Genomic DNA, 12,655 nt, shown 5'->3' with positions numbered 1-12,655 from the left:
GGTTATTGCATGTTTTGAGATATCATTTTCAATTAATTCAAAAACACCTTAAACATGTCAAATGTCACTATATAAATTAAATTTGTTCCATCTTCAAAATTAATTATTTTGTGTTCTGCAGGAGTGTCAATGATTTCGAACACTTGGTTAAGAAAAAGATTACACTAAACCTAAACCTTCAACAATTGCTGAAACGGATCACAAAACTCACGGTTCAGATCGAATCAATAAGGTCTAACTTCCTTTCACGTACAGAAATGTAAACATGTAATGTAACTGCTCACTGTATACATTTTCTATAAATAAATCTTTGTTAAAGCTGTGTTTTGTACTTTGATTAACATTGATGACAAATAGACAACCGGTCATTTTAGGACTGAATTCAAGTATTAAAGGGCACCTATTATGACTCTTTTCACAAGATATAAAATAAGTCTGATGTCCCAAGAGTGTGCATGTGAAGTTTAAGCTCAAAATACCCAACAGATCATTTTCTACAGCATCTTTAAATTGTCATTTTTGGGGGGACTCAGAAAAACGCACTGTTTTAGTGTGTATCCCTTTAAATAATACTGAGATGCAGTTCCACGCACAGGGGGCGGAGCCTCACGAGCTCGCGCTTAAGTCAGGACAATCTCATCTGAGAAAATCAGAACAGAAACTCTCAGTTACTCTGTTCATTTCAACTCGGAGTCGGACAATAATGCCCACAGAGCCAGAGAATATATGCTGTATGCAAATTGAACAGGTATAGTTTAGTTTAACTACGGTTATAACTTATTTACCATCTGCTTTAATCCACTAATACAAGCCTGTCTGAATGATGACCAAAATATACTGATGAAATCAGTGAAGCTTATTGTACATCACACAAAAGATGAAGTGTTAGTTTTACTCCAGAGAATCACTGTAAGTCCTGAATAAACAGTATAAAAAGTGCACATTAAAGTCTTAGCCATAAACTTTCTCTCTTTCTCTTTCATTGTCATCAATATACCCAGCGAAGTACACAAAACACTCGTTACAACTAACAGTAAACAAATATATACACACCTTTTCAATAGGTGCTTAATAAAACTGGTAAACCGTATATCAGTAAAATGACTTGATGATCTGTCATAAAGTGCGCGCTCTCACTTTCACTTCTGCCATGGTCAATAACGTTAGTCTTAGTCCTGTTGCTCCGGAGACCGTGAGCTGGATCCTCGAGTAACAACGAAAGTAAATGAAGACTGCTATGTTCATTCTTAGATCCAACAACAGCACACCTCAATCGCTTAATAGACATTCTTGTCTACAGCAGCTCAAGCATCGAAACCATTGGTGGACTCTGTGTCCAGCTCACTCAGGGCGGGGCTATGCTCAAACTGCAGTCTGTCAATCAACAGTCATGGGAGGGGCCTGTGCAATTCTACGTCACATTGCGCCAAATCTGAGAACAGCTCATTCTGAGACAGTGCTTGTGATTTATTGAGATTGTAAAAAAAACACTGGGTGGATTTTTATCATTCTAGGGTGGTTTTGCTCACACACTGCCAACACACATTTATGTTCAAACACCATGTAAAAGTGAATTATGCATAATAGGTGCCCTTTAATGATGCATATCCTTCTCACTCTTGTGGTATTTTTTACCTAATTATGTATGTGTATGCACTATGCATCCATACAAGTGCAAGTAGAAAGAGGAATCAAAAACGGGCACTCATTATCTGCACTATCTAAAACAGGACTCTCTCTATCTTCGTGCCTCTGGTGTGTGCAGAAATGCACACAGCTAACGGCATGCAAGTACCAAATTAAATTTTATTTAGCCTCTTGTAGTGCTGGAATAAATTCAAACCCATTTAATGTGTACACTAGCAAGACAAAACACAAACATATAATTAATTTTCAGTCTATAAAGGTTAAACTTGAAATTACACCAATCAAATGCATGTTGTATTATGGATTCTGATCAGTCCATACCACAGATCAACAAAGTACTATGTTCCATGTGATTAATTTTGCAACACAATAACATTAAATTGAACAACAAATGTAATTGTATAGGGATTATAAATTTACAATATATATTTTTTTAAAGTAGCATGTTCAATTTAATGCTATTTTAAATATATATTTGCAAACTTCCATTAATGGCCTCATTGTCAAAAGCGGTCAATACTGCAATATTTTGAATATATTAAAGGATCAAAAAGAGTACCTGTTCATCCAGCTTGTCCAAAGCAATCTTCATTTCTTCTTCAAAGGCGTTCCCTTACTTGTAGGTTTAGGACAGGTGTTCAATACTTCAAGCTCTGATCCCTCGCTCTGATCTCCTAAACAATTGGCTGAAGACATTGTAGATGGTCAATAAATCTGTCAATTTAAAATCTATCATGAGTAAATGTCTAATTTAATACCCTCTACATCATTTTAGCATTTTCTCCATTGTTTAATTTCATTAAATGCATTTTCCTGTTTGTTTCACAAACTGCATGAAATCAGTACAACTGCTAAATTAAATTAGGCCATCAATTTGGGAAGAGCACAATATGTCATATGACAAATAACAAAGTCCATTAAAAAAAATAACATGTTCACAAGTCCCTATAGGCCAAGTCAAGTTTAAAGACTTTGTTTTATTTTTAACAATTAACTAGTTCTTTCAGCTAATTATCATAATTAAAAATTGAAATCAGTCTCAAAATAAATAAATCATTTTATCTTCAAAAATAGTTATAATATTAAAGCTGCAAGCAGCATTTATCGGGGTTCAAGCTATTAAGGCCTTTAAGGGTTTTTAAGCACAAAAGCATCAAAAGTTATTATGTTTTATTTAGCAAGCATGTAACCACTGACATAATAGATGGAAAAGACCATTTACAGCCAATACAGGCAATGTACCATAGGAAATACATGGTTTTAAAGCTTTTTAACAGTTATAGCACCACCTATAGTCCGATCTCCATAAAATTTGGCATGCTTGTTAATGATGTTATGTCACATATGCTCACCAATTTTTGTGAAGTTCTGAGTTTTCATTTAGGATTTATAGGATTTTTAATGTATTTTGCCACGCCCATTTTCTAAATGACCCTATTACAGCCATCCAAATGCAAAAGTTCAACTTTTTTTCGATAATTATTGATCTAGAGAGTCCAGAGAATTGTCCTAGACTGGTCTGGTTCCGATCGGGCGAAAAACCTAGGACTAGTTCGCAAAAGTAGGTTTTTAACATGTTCGCGAATATTTAATGAACTGTTTGATTGACAGCAATGGTTCTAGAGGCAAAGTTGTTCAGCATGAGCAGATCTATCAAATGATATGCATTTTGTGACGATAAGTGTAACACCACGTGATTACACAGCCATAAAACTCGTTAGCGCCAACTAGTGGCCGATTTCTTTCAAAATTCTTACAGACCTCTAGGGCCATGAGATGAACATGCCCATCGAGTTTCGTTCCGATCGGCCTCCGTTAACCTTGTCTAATAGGTGCTCAACTTTATTGGCCAATGGCGGCCATGTTTTTTGAGATACACCAATGTCCTCATAGACATACATGACACCTTGGACCAAGACACTGCATACCAATTTTCAAGTCAATCGGACTAATGGTCAGGTGGTTATAGCCCTTTTCATGTTTTTTTCATGTTATAGCGCCACCTAGTGCTCAATCGTCGCGATTTTTTTACCGTGACCCCAGACTGAACCCATACACATGTGTACCGAGTTTGGTTAAGCTATCTGATTTACTTTTTGAGTTATAGACATTTTAGTAAAATAGGCTCCGCCCACAATATTCATTTTATGCCCCCTAGCGAGCAGGAATCGAAATTTCGACTTTTTTTTGTTAATTATTGATCTTTAGACTCCAGAGAACATTTCTGCACTGGTTTGGTTCCGATCGGACAAAAAACCTAGGACTAGTTAGCAAAAGTAGGTTTTTGACAAAATTCAAAATGGCGGAAAATCTATCATGACGGAAATGAAATCGGAGATATACGTTTTGTTCGTCAGGCGTCCAGCTTTCCAATGATATAAGACACTTGAGTCTACGACATACGGTCTAGGAGTTATGAGCAGTTTCGCGCTTTTGGTTGCTATAGCGCCACCTATGGGCCAATCGGGGTCATAATCTCTGAACCTCTCCTCGATTTTTGTACTACCATCTGGCAAAGTTTCAATGCTCTAGCCCTTACGGTTTGGGCTGCACGATGCGTTTTACGGCAGAAGAATAATAATAATAATAATTAAAGCTGCAAGCAGCATTTATCGGGGTTCAAGCAGTTAAGGCCTTTAAGGCATTTAAGCACAAAAGCATCAAAAGTCATTAAGATTTATTTAGCAAGCATGTAACCACTGACATAATAGATGGAAAAGACCATTTACAGCCAATACAGGCAAATTGCCATGGGATATATATGGTTTTAAAGCTTTTTAACAGTTATAGCGCCACCTATGGTCCGATCTCCATAAAATTGTTTATTGTGACCTCAAATTGAACCCATACACATGTGTACTGATTTTGGTGAAGATATCTCATTTACTTCTTGAGTTATAGCCATTTGAGTAAAATAGGCTCCTCCCACAACGATTTGCCACATTCAAGAATTATTTAATATGATTCTAGCATGATTTACTATCATATACCATGTTCCAGAATGATTTATTAGGATTCTAGCATGATTTACCTTGATACACCTCATTTCAGTATTATTTACTATGATTTACAATGTTTCTAGCATGATTAACCACATTACTAGCAATTATGTGAAGTGTCAGTGCAAATGAGGTGATGAACACTGACAAAATATTATTGTGTTATAATAGTTAGTTATATACGTGATTTTTAGTGTGTGTCCAAGTATGAATGCAAAAGCACATGTAAAATATTTCATTATTAAGTAGAATGGCCAGCAGAGGGCACTAGAAGACCACTTATTGGCTCACTTTCACTTTAAACCAGTTTTCTGCACTAAAGCAAACCAGTTTTTCCATGTTAACTCAATGCATGCTTACACACACACACACACACACACACACACACACACACACACACACACACACACACACACACACAAACACACACACACACACACACACACACACACACACACATACACACACAGCATAGTTAACCATGATTTACCATGATATACCACGTTCTAGTATTATTTACCAGGAGATAAACGACAATCTAGTATTATTTACTTTGATTTACCATGTTTCTAGCCTGATTTATCACATTACTAGCAATTATTTGAAGTGTCAGTGCAAATAAAGTGATTAACACTGACAAAATATGATTGTGTTATAATAGTTATTGCTATATAAGTGATTTTTAGTGTGTATTCAAGTATAAATGCAAGCACATGTGGAAAAATTTAATTAATAAGTAGAATGGCCAGCAGAGGGCAGTAGAAGACCACTTATTGGCTCACTTTCACTTTAAACCTCATGATTTTGACCAGTTTTCTGCACTAAAGCAAACCAGTGTTTCCATGTTAACTCAATAATGCATACTTGCTACATATGCTACACACAATAATGCTACACACACACACACACACACACACACACACACACACAAATGTTTCAGTGATATTGGTGTCACATTCACCTTCATCACATTCACCTTCTGTCTTCATCACATTCACCATCTGTCGTCATCACCTGCACCTGCTCCTCATCACCCTCCTCATCATCACCTGCTCCTCATCATCATCATAACCGTCACCTGTTGTCCTTGTCTTGATCTGTGTATTTAAGTTCCCCTCTCATCCATTATCATTGTCGGTTATTGTTTGTGCACTAGCACTCTGTTATGTTTGTTTTCATGTTGGAAAATAAAACCTTTGTTATATTTGTACCACACACACACACACACACACACACACACACACACACACACACACACACACACACACACACACACACACACACACACACCATCATTTATCATGATTTACCATGGCTGATACCAATACCAATATGAGAAAATGACTATTTTAAACAGCAGGGGGCAGTAAAATACCACTTATTGTCTTAATATGCCATTAATTCATATCATTTTCACCTTTTTAACTGTTATAGAGGCAAATTTTGTCCGATCTGTCTGAAAATGTTCATGCTTGTTCAGGGTGATATTTTACACGTTCTGACTTGTTTTTAAGAAGGTCTGAGCATTGATTAAAGAGATATAGGCTTTCGGGGACACTTGGTAAAGGCCAGATTTTGAAGTGAACCTATTATAGCTATCCAAATGAAGTAGTTCAACTTTTTCTGACAATTATTGATCTAGTGAGTCCAGAGAATTGTATTGCACTAGTTTTGAACATTATGATATGAAAATTATATGATCAGAGATGGAAAAGACCATTTACAGCCAATACAGGCAGTTTACCATAGGAAATATATGATTTTAAAGCTTTTTAACAGTTATAGCGCCACCTATGGTCCGATCTCCATAAAATTTGGCATGCTTGTTAATGATGTTATGTCACATATGCTCACCAATTTTTGTGAAGTTCTGAGTTTTCATTTAGGATTTATAGGATTTTTAATGTATTTTGCCACGCCCATTTTATAAATGACCCTATTACAGCCATCCAAATGCAAAAGTTCAACTTTTTTTCGATAATTATTGATCTAGAGAGTCCAGAGAATTGTCCTAGACTGGTCTGGTTCCGATCGGGCGAAAAACCTAGGACTAGTTCGCAAAAGTAGGTTTTTAACATGTTCGCGAATATTTAATGAACAGTTTGATTGACAGCAATGGTTCTTGAGGCAAAGTTGTTCAGCATGAGCAGATCTATCAAATGATATGCATATTGTGTGGATGAGTGTAACACCACGTGATTACAGAGCCATAAAACTCGTTAGCGCCAACTAGTGGCCGATTTCTTTCAAAATTCTTACAGACCTCTAGGGCCATGAGTTGAACATGCCCAATGAGTTTCGTTCCGATCGGCCTCCGTTAACCTTGTCTAATAGGTGCTCAAACTTCATTGGCCGATGGCGGCCATGTTTTTTGAGATACACCAATATCCTCATAGATATACATGGCACCTTGGGCCAAGACACTGCATACCAATTTTCAAGTCAATCGGACTAACGGTCAGGTGGTTATAGCCTGTTTTATGTTTTTTTCATATTAGAGCGCCACCATGAGGCCAATCACCGCGATTTTTTTACTGTGACCTCAACTTGAGCTCATACATATGTGTACCGAATTTGGTGAAAATATCTCATTTCGTTCACGAGTTATAGCCATTTTCGTATAATTAGCTCCGCCTCCTGCGAACGTTTTGATACCCCTTAGCAACCGTGGATCGAAATTTTACATTTTTTTCGATAATTATTGATCTTCAGACTCCTGTGAATATTTCAGCACTGGTTTGGTTCCGATCGGGCGAAAAACCAGGGACTAGTTCGCAAAAGTAGGTTTTGGACAAAATCCAAAATGGCGGGAAAATTTGCATACCGGAAATGAAATCCTTGAGGCCTTTTTTGTTCGGCTTGACCCAAGGATTCCAAAGATATAAGACACTTGAGTCTGTGACAAAGGGTTGATGAGATTTAAGCAAAAATATGCCATTTTTTTGTTTTTTGCACTGTAGCGCCACCTATTGGCCAATCTAGCTCATATTCTCTGAACCTCTCCTCGATTTTTGTACTACCTTCTGGCCAAGTTTCAAGTCTCTAGCACTTACGGTTTAGGCTGCACGATGCGTTTTACGGCAGAATAATAATAATAATTAAAGCTGCAAGCAGCATTTATCGGGGTTCAAGCAATTAAGGCCTTTAAGGCCTTTAAGCATAAAAGCATCAAAAGTTATTAAGATTTATCTAGCAAGCATGTAACTACTGACATAATAGATGAAAAAGACCATAGGAAATATATGGTTTTAAAGCTTTTTAACAGTTATAGCGCCACCTTTGGTCCGATCTCCATACAATTTGGCATGCTTGTTAATGATGTTATTTCACATATGTTCACCAATTTTTGTGAAGTTCTGAGTTTTTATTTATGATTTATAGGTTTTTTTATTTATTTTGCCGCGCCCATTTTATAAATGACCCTATTACAGCCATCCAAATGCAAAAGTTCAACTTTTTTTTGATAATTATTGATCTAGAGAGTCCAGAGAATTGTCCTAGACTGGTCTGGTTCCGATCGGGCGAAAAACCAGGGACTAGTTCGCAAAAGTAGGTTTTTAACATAATTACGAATATTTAATGAACGGTTTGATTGACAGCAATAGTTCTTGAGGCAAAGTTGTTCAGCATGAGCAGATCTATCAAATGATATGCATTTTGTGACAATAAGTGTAACACCACGTGATTACAGAGCCATTAAACTCGTTAGCGCCAACTAGTGGCCGATTTCTTTCAAAATTCTTACAGACCTCTAGGGGCTTGAGCCGAACATGCCCACTGAGTTTCGTTCTGATTGGCCTCCGTTAACCTTGTCTAATAGGTGCTCAAACTTCATTGGCCGATGGCGGCCATGTTTTTCGAGATACACCAATGTCCTCATAGACATACATGGCACCTTGGACCAAGACACTGCATACCAATTTTCAAGTCAATCGGACAAACGGTCACGTGGTTATAGCCTGTTTTATGTTTTTTTCATTTTATAGCGCCACCATGAGGCCAATCGTCGCGATTTTTTTACTGTGACCCCAGATTGAACTCATACACATGTGGACCAAGTTTGGTGAAGATACCTCATTTACATCGGGAGTTATAGCAATTTTAGTAAAATAGGCCCCTCCCACAACATACGTTTTGGCGCCCCTTAGCGACCGTGAATCGAAATTTCCACTTTTTTTCAATAATTATTGATATTCAGACTCCAGAGAACATTTCTGCACTGGTTTGGTTCCAATCGGGCAAAAAACCAGGGACTAGTTCGCAAAAGTAGGTTTTTGACAAAATTCAAAATGGCGGAAAATCTATCATGGCGGAAATGAAATCGGAGATATACGTTTTGTTCGTCAGGCATCCAGCTTTCCAATGATATAAGACACTTGAGTCTACGACATACGGTCTAGGAGTTATGAACAGTTTCGCGCTTTTGGTTGCTATAGCGCCACCTATGGGCCAATCGGGGTCATAATCTCTGAACCTTTCCTCGATTTTTGTACTACCATCTGTCAAAGTTTCAAAGTTCCAGCTCTTACGGTTTGGGCTGCACGATGCGTTTTACGGCGGAATAATAATAATAATAATAATAATTAAAGCTGCAAGCAGCATTTATCGGGGTTCAAGCAGTTAAGGCCTTTAAGACCTTTAAGCACAAAAGCATCAAAAGTTATTAAGTTTTATTTAGCAAGCATTTAACCACTGACATATATGACTCCAACGTCACAGTCAGTGTTATGCTGGGATTCACTCATTTTTCAGCGGTCTTTTGCAAACAGGAGATTTACACATGAAGGAGAAAACAATGGTGTTTGAGGCTCACGGTATGTCAGTTCCATGTCCAGAACTCTTATCATTCAACTATGCCAAGATAAATACAGTTTTCAATTGTATGGCACCTTTAAAATAGATGATTAGTAATGTAATGCTTACTTGCAGTCTGAAATGGCTTTAACAAAAGAAGAAAAATATTCTTAGATTTCTGTTCATTCTAATCATGTACAAATAAAGTAGCACAGTAAGATTACATTTATTTGAATGCATTAGTGAGTGTGTGATTGTGCTGTGTGTGCAGCTTATCAATACTAAAAGTGAAGGTGTAGTTGATATCTTTGGTGATAATATCTGTAATCATAAAAAACAAAAACAATTAAGAAATAAAGAATTAAAATTACAAATAATATTCTATTAAGATATGAGTTACAATAACATGATTTGTAATAGTAATAATATCAATAATATATGCACAATACACACAGTTTAGACTATCAGGTCTGTGTTTTACAAAAACATTAGTATTGCAGCCAATGTGAGTCTGTGGGATTTATAAACAGACAAAATATGATTTGAAATGTTATTTTAATGATTTTATTAAGTTTAAACAATATTTCAAATGGGAAAAAAAATGAAAAATAATATTTTAGTGGGTAGAATGAACCAATGAGTGTTCTTCTTCTGGTGGTTAAAATGTAAATGAAAACAATAATACTTAAACAATAATACTTAATACACTAACCATGCTTGAACACACACATGCACACACATTTTGTTGTAGATGTAGATATTTAAAATAAAAGATAGGTAACAAAATGATAATTGCAAATCTCCTCTGTATAACACCATTTTCAGATTTCAAATTAATCACTGAGAGGCAGAATTGTTCAAACTGAGAGCTCAGTACAAATGAAGTGATAAACTTTGACAAAACATGATTGTGTTATAATAGGTGATTTTCATGCAAGTAATTTTATATAGTCCAAAACTTAATGCAAAAGCACAGATGAAAATGTTTTATTAAGTAGAATGTCCTGCAGAGGGCAGTAGAAGACCACTAATTGACTCACTTTCATTTGAAAGACTTTTTTATCCACCAGTAAAACAAAGCAGTTTCTCCATGTTCTTTCCATTAAGCATGCTTACACACACAGACACACACACAGACACAAACACATCCACACACACAAAGACAAATGTTTTCAATGTTTTTAGGATGTGATATTGTGAAAATATCTTCATCTCCTCATCCTGAACAACTTTGACTCAAGAATTACTAATGTCAATCAAACCGTTCATAATCATAATAAAAAAAATATATATATATATATATACAAATATCATAATAAAATAAAAAAAACATCATAAAAAAAGATTGCTTCTTAAAGCATTTGTTTATTTACCAATACTGAAAGCGAATTAAAAGATCATGCGTAATCCTGCTGCTCCCTCTAGTGGACAACAGTGGAATTACAGTCTCCATCTTACAGTTGAAGTGTTTGAATGAATGAATGGGAATTTGGTTTTTCACTTATATCTCGGGAACCAGAAGGCGAAAAATTCTGAAACTCAGAGCATAGATAGTGCTTGAGGAGTCCTGTTGAATGAGACCATCGCAGTGTTTTTGAGCGATTGGGCCCGGGAGTTATGAGGCATATTATTTTGGGGCTTTTATCTCTGGAATGCCCAGGGCAAATTACACCACATTTGAATCGATGCTAGCCAAGGACGCGCCCTTTCCAACGAGCTCTCACACAAGGTTCGGGGTGGTCTGGGTCGGGAGTTACGGGCGTTCAAAGTCGGGGTCCCGCGGACTAACGATCCGCGGGGGGGGGGGCGCTCCCGAGGCCCGCGACCATACGTTTCGATCAAGAGCCCGGAGACGTCCTTACCATCAAAATTTGAGCGCGCAGCGACTTTCCGTTTTCGAGTTATGAGTGAATTTGTACTGGGGGGGCGTGGCCTAAATGGCGGCCTCCGTTTTTACTTTCGTTTCTGGATTCCATTCATTAATGTGACACAATTGTCAATAGTAATACTTCAATAGATGAGTTTTGACAAAATGTGATTGTAAATGTTAAAATAATGATTTTATAAAGTCTAAATATGAATTATATAGCAATATTAGGGAGTAGTATGATGAAATGACAGCAGGGGGCAGTACAATACCACTTATTGGCTTAATATGCCATGTTATATATTTTTTTACATTTTTAACTGTTATAGAGGCAAATTTTGTCCGATCTGTCTGAAATTTTTCATACTTCTTAAGAGTCACATGTTCTGACTTGTTTTTATTAAAGAGATATAGGCTTTTGGAGACACTTGGTCAAGGCTACATATTGAAGTGACACTATTATAGCCATCCAAATGAAGAAGTTATACTTTTTCTGATAATTATTGATCTAGAGAGTCCAGAGAATTGCACTGCACTGGTTTTGAACATTATTATATGAACATTATATGATTATATGAAAATACCATTTACAGCCAATACGGGCAATTTACCATATAATATATGATTTTAAAGCGTTTTAACAGTTATAGCGCCACCTATTGTCCGATCTCCATGAAATGTTGCATGCTTGTTAAGGATGTTATGTCACATATGCTCACCAATTTTTGTGAAGTTCTGAGTTTTTATTTAGGATTTATAGACTTTTTAGTGTATTTTGCCACGCCCATTTTATAAATGACCCTATTACAGCCATTCAAATGCAAAAGTTCAACTTTTTTTCGATAATTATTGATCTAGAGAGTCCAAAGAATTGTCCTAGACTGGTTTGGTTCCGATCGGGCGAAAAACCAGGGACTAGTTCGCAAAAGTAGGTTTTTAACATGTTCGCGAATATTTAATGAACGGTTTGATTGACAGCAATGGTTCTAGAGGCAAAGTTGTTCAGCATAAGCAGATCTATCAAATGATATGCATTTTGTGATGATAAGTGTAACACCACGTGATTACAGAGCCATAAAACTCATTAGCGCCAACTAGTGGCCGATTTCTTTCAAAATTCTTACAGACCTCTAGGGCCATGAGCCGAACATGCCCATTGAGTTTCGTTCCGATCGGCCTCCGTTAACCTTGTCTAATAGGTGCTCAAACTTCATTGGCCGATGGCGGCCATGTTTTTTGAGATACGCCAATGTCCTCATACACATAGATGGCACCTTGGACCAAGACACTGCATACCAATTTTCAAGTCAATCGGACTAACGGTCAGGTGGTTATAGCCTGTTTTATG

The sequence above is a fragment of the Rutilus rutilus genome, assembly GCF_951802725.1.
Source record: "Rutilus rutilus genome assembly, chromosome: 5".
Taxonomy (NCBI): domain Eukaryota; kingdom Metazoa; phylum Chordata; class Actinopteri; order Cypriniformes; family Leuciscidae; genus Rutilus; species Rutilus rutilus.
The sequence above is the reverse complement of the archived record's forward strand: the minus strand, read 5'-3'. Positions refer to the sequence as shown.